Source organism: Carassius auratus, chromosome 20, assembly GCF_003368295.1.
Source record: "Carassius auratus strain Wakin chromosome 20, ASM336829v1, whole genome shotgun sequence".
Lineage (NCBI taxonomy): Eukaryota > Metazoa > Chordata > Actinopteri > Cypriniformes > Cyprinidae > Carassius > Carassius auratus.
Genome location: NC_039262.1, coordinates 3489419 through 3495273, shown reverse-complemented (window position 1 = coordinate 3495273; position 5855 = coordinate 3489419). Strand labels below are relative to the sequence as shown.

Genomic DNA, 5855 nt, shown 5'->3' with positions numbered 1-5855 from the left:
TATTTAGATGCATACACACACAAAGTCTTATCTGCTCATCAAGGCTGCGTTTATTTGATTAAATATACAGATTATTATTTTTACAATTGTGAAATGTTATTATGTTGTAAAATATTTTTTTCTGTTTTAATATACATTAAAATATAATTTATTCCTGTGATGCTCCGCTGTATTTTCAGCATCATTCCTCCAGTCTTCAGTGTCACATGATCTTCAGAAATCAGAATAATATACTGATTTATTATCAGTGTTGAAACCGATTTGTTTTGGAGCCTGTGATACTTTTTTTCAGGATTCTTTGATGAATTAAAAGTTTAAAAGAAGAGCATTTAATTAAAATAAAAATATTTTCTAACAATATACACTAGTTTTCAAAAGTTTAGGGTCAGTATATTTTTATTCTTTCCTTTTTTCTTTTTTTCTAAATTAAAACTTATTCAGCAATTATGTGTTAAATTGATAAGAAGAAAAATCATGATTTCTGAAGATCACGTGACACTGAAGACTGGAGGAATGATGATGAAAATACAGCGGAGCATCACAGAAATAAATTACACTTTAAAGGATATTAAAATAGAAACCATTATTTTATATTGAAATAACATTTTGCAAGATTAATGTTTTTTTTTCAGTATTTTTAATCAAATAAATGCAGCCTTGATGAGCAGAAGAGACTTCTTTAACAAACATTACACGTCTCACTGATCCCAAACTTTTGACTAGTAGTGTATATATAACCTCTATTATTTAAAAATATAATTACCATAATGTATTGATAGTTATTTTAGCAAGAAAACAACTAGTTAAGTGTGACAAAAAACCAATTCTAGTATTTCAACTAGGTAATAGAAATGATACGCTGGACTTTTTAAATTGTTCTCTTTTTTTGTGAAATATCATGCCATGATTTCTGCCGTTCTCAATCGATGAAAAGCATGAACTCCTCACGCTTCGGACTGTTTTTCTTGTCTAAGCGGTGCTCACAGTGAAGCGTGATGTAGATGTAGACCGCAGACAGATGGCTGTGATAACAGTGTGGTTTGTGTCACGTGTGTCAGGTTTTTGTGCTGCTCGTGAGCGTCTGAACAACACTTGTGATGAGCAACATGTTCATGAAGACAGTGATGTCTCACTCCTGAAGATCTCAGAGTTTAATCAGGCGTACAGGTCCATCATCACAAGTCAAAAAAAAACCCAAACATGCCTGGTTCACATTTTGCCACATGAAGTAAAAAAAAAAAAAAAAAAAAAAAAGACATTAAATTTGAAAAAAGAACAGGTTTTTTTTGTCATGATTGTGTTCATTTACATCCTAAAATCTTTTAAGGTTTCATACAATTTAAAATGTTCATATAAATGTGTATAATATTTAATTTCATGGTAGTTCACAATACTGTTTCACTGTTAATAAATGCAGCTTTTGTGCTCCTATCGTCTTTGAAAAACATTTTTAAAGTCTTAATTATAAATAAAGCAACAAGTGTAAATCAGCATAAAATATAACATGTTTTTACTGCTAATATGAGCATAAAATCAGCATTAAACATGTTATATTTTGTGAATAATAATTATAAATATATCTAATAAATAATGAAAATAATGCTCTATTATGCACATTTTAATAATACTAATTATTACAAAATCTTGTTATGTAATAAATGTAAAGCAGCATCAAATGATTGTAATAAGTTTTAATTTGTGAATAATTAATACTGTTTTTAGCATCTGTGGATATGAGATTTCGTTCAGAAATATTTTATAAAATCACAATCATTCTAGACTTTTATATTTGCATATCATTTACATTTTATGTTTATTCCTTGTAAATCTTGTTTGTGGTTGCTGTAATGAATTCCCGTCCTGTGCTGCCTTTAAACGACGCTGATTCAAACACAAACGACTGAGAGTCTAATGAGATTCGCCTTTGAGAATAAAACTAATTCTACTTTGAATAAAGAGCCCGAGCAGAACTCCTCTGCAGAACAGGAAGTGGGTGTTCATTTCCTGTTCTTCAGGCCTGTAGATATCACACCGCATGACGTCAGTTTTTCCACTGACAGACACTCACATAGAATTTTATTCTTATGCAATAAAACCAAATCAGTGTTTTTGTGAAAGGGCAAATGTAAGGCTAAGTCACCTCTACTCACTCCTCACCTTCTTTCAACAACTAAGTCTACTTGAAATGTCATGCTTTCTATTGCAAACACCTAAGAAATCAATCATTCAGTGTCAAACCTCACCTGTGTGGTGAACGTTATCCTATTCACTGCTCGTGAGATCATGAATAAAGCTCACATTAGTCACAGATGAATCATGTAGCTGTAATATAACATATGTGACTGTGTGAGAACCAGGCTTCTTATAGATGACTATAAACTAGAACGTGAACAGGGCTTTATATGGGACTCCACTCAACAGCAGTCAATCCAGATCATAACCTTCATTAATAAGTCATTTAATGTTAGCAAATGTTCGGTTGAGTAGGTGATGTGCATTCAAATAGCCCATGAGTTGTTGATGCATGACTCATAGTTTCAGAATATTTGAATGCATTAAGTTATCTTTTTAGTGTTAGATAATGTTACACAATCTGTAGGATGCTGACATTTAGTTTCTTAAAAATTATTAACATTTTTTGAATTTTTATACTAACATTTATATTTGTTACATTTTAACATTTTAATTTTTCAGCATTTTTTTATGTTATTTATTTTTAATTTATATTATGATTTGTTTTCATATTTATATTTACTTTTATTTATTTTTTTTATAATAATCCAAAAATGTGGTCTTTCATTATTTATTTATTTGCCATTTTATATTTTATTTAATTTGTTAAACATGATATCATGTTTCATATTACACAAAGTTTCTCCTCTTTCTGTTTGTATTTGATTTGTAATAGCTATTTTAAAGTTCTTGGTATTGACACAAGGCAGGTTACATGTACTTTCTATTATAATAACAGTTAATTTTGTAATTCCTATAGTAAGCATATGTAGTTAATTAATATACGTAATATACGTAATATTAATATACGTAACGGTTACACTTTATTTTAATTTGTCCTAGTTACAGTGTAAGACACTTAAGTGCTGATTAATATTAATTAACTACGTTTACTTACCATATGGCTAGGATTAGGGTTTGTATTAAAATAAAGCGTTACTGTATTTTATTTTTAATAAATATTTATATTTTTGACAAGGTGTTGTCATAATGAAGGACCCTTCAACACTGATACCTTTTTGTATTTAGTTTTTAAATCGTTTTTACTTTACTGTATCATTTTATTTTTAAACACAGAATACTTATTTTATTTTATGATTTTATTTTTCTATATTATTTTTTATTATTATTATTTTTTCATGACTATTTCAGTGCATTCACACTTGTGTCCCGTCTCTTTAAACCAGTTTCACCATCTTCTGACTGACTAATTTATATGATATATACTTTTCCAGTTAGCATTTTATTTTTAATAAATATTTAAATGTTTGCTTTTCAGGTGTTGACATAATAAAGGACTCTCCAACACGAATCCACTTAATTTTAAAATATTTAAATGTATTTCTTTAATATTTGTACTTTTGTGTAATTTTATTTATAAACACAGTAAGATTATTTTATTTTATGATTTTAATACTAATTTATTTTCATTTCAATAATTTTTTTCATGACAATTTTAGTGCATTCACACTCGTGTCCCGTCTCTTTAAATCAGTTTCACCATCTTCTGACTGGCTAATTTATACGATATATACTTTTCCAGTTAGCATTTTATTTTTAATAAATATTTAAATGTTTGCTTTTAAGGTGTTGACATAATAAAGAACCCTCCAACACTAATACACTTATTTTTTTTATTATTTAAATTTATTTTTTTATTATTTTTACGTGTATATAATTTTATTTTTAAACAAAGTAAGATTATTTAATTTTATTATTTAATTCTAATTCATTTTCATTTTAATTCTCTACTTATTACTACTATTTCAGTGCGTTCACACTCGCGTCCCGTCTCTTTAAACCGCTTTCAGCCAGCTCTCTCCTGATTGGCTCTCAATGACATCACCCTGCGCTTCCGCCCGTGTCTGGCCGCTGTTGCTCTCCGTCATCAGCGCGGAGCTCCATTGGTTCAGGCGCACGTCAGTCTGAAGTGATACAAGTGCGGAGCCGCTACAAACTCCAGCTCCATCAGTGAAGAGAGAGCAAAGCAGGACGGGAGGAGAATGCTGCGGGTGTCCAGCGCGCGCTCCGGCTGAGCGGCTCAGACTGATCGATAAGCAGCGGAAGGGGGACACTGCTGATAAACACCACGTGCATGTAAGTCTGAAGAACATGTTTAACTCTTTAGAGTTGTTTTGTTAATGCACGGGATCGCTGGGCAGTCCCACCCCATATAGATCAGATTTAATCCAGATGCTGAAACTTCATTTCCACGCATTGCTGTCATCAGTTGAGATCCCGACAGATTCTGTGCTGTGCAAAGCAGACCATCTGTAAACTGCATGCATTGTCACCGCATGAAATAATGATGATGTCTAGCCTCGGATGCAGAACCTTTCCATATTTTATTCCCAGCACGTCCACATGCCGTGTTTGGGAACGGGCTGCTGTGTGCTCTTTTGAATTTAATGGGGTCAGCAATTCACTTCTGTGATGAGAGATCAAGCACACGTCGGTCTGAAAGTTCTGCACGTCTCGTGACACTTGCACGTTTGCTGATTGAATATTTCGGCTGATTTGCTGCAAGCCATTCTGCAGGTTCCTCTGAAAACGAGCGTGAAGCCCCTGCAGGTTGAGTCCAGGCCTGTGTGAGAACACAGTGTCTGATGACACTACAGCCTTAAAAATAAAGCTTCTTCACTGCTTCCATGAAGAACATCCATGCAATCTTTATTCTTCAGAATGGAAACAGGTTCTTTAGGTCAGCGTTTCCCCTGAAGAGTTGTCAGCAGTACATTTCAGATGTTTCCCAAATGGGGAATCTCAATTATTTTAGTGCATTCACACTTGCATTCCATTCCCAGTTTATTTATTTATTATTTATTATTTTTTTATTACTATTTTATTTTGAATCAATTTAATTTATTTTATATGATTTATATCATTTAATAAATTTCTTTGATTTTAAAATCATTCTAAAATTAAATAAGGTGTTGACATAAAGAAGCATCATACAACATTGATGAATTTTATTTATTTATTTTTAAATATATTTGTATGATTTTAATGTTAATTGATTTTGTTTTAAACACAGTTGCATTATTTCTTTGCATTCACGCTTGTGTCTTTAATAACTTTTTTATTCTGTTTATATTTTATTTTTAATGACTTTTTTCATATTTTATTTTTATTTCATTTCATTTTATTATTTCCAGTGTACTTTCTTACATTTTTATTAACAGTATCATTATTTCATTGCATTCACACTTGTCTTCTGTCTTTCTGATTTTTAGAGTATATTATCTTTCTGTTTGTGTGTTATTCCCAATGACTACTTTGATTTAAGGTGTTGACATATTGAATATTGTCATTGTATTTGAAGTAAATGTAATTATTATTTTTTATTATTATTTCAATATAAAAACATTAAATGCAATATTTATTATAAACTTAAAATATTTAATAATATTTTATATAAATGTCTAATTATTTTTAATTTATTTATTTAACACAATGAAAAAATGTGTAATGTCTGTGTGCTTCCAAAGAACTAGGTTGCGAAACACCTAGCTTTAGATTTGTCAAATATTCTGCACATATTCTGCTTCTTTAATGGCATCCCTGCGCAAACAGCCTTCATTTTTAAATCCATCTGTGATTGTGGTGTGTTTCTCAGCTTGCGA

General features: G+C 30.6%; 1 protein-coding gene across 1 annotated transcript in view; it reads left to right on the top strand.

Annotated features, from left to right (window-relative positions):
• Positions 1-3926: 3926 nt before the first annotated feature.
• Positions 3927-5855, top strand: part of dusp10 (dual specificity phosphatase 10) — a 14468-nt gene continuing 12539 nt past the window's right edge. Inside the window, exons 1-2 of the mRNA XM_026290479.1 lie at positions 3927-4329; positions 5849-5855. The exon at positions 5849-5855 is cut by the window's right edge and continues 776 nt beyond it. The gene's annotated coding sequence lies outside the window, so the exon portion shown is untranslated. The remainder of the gene's footprint in view (positions 4330-5848) is intronic.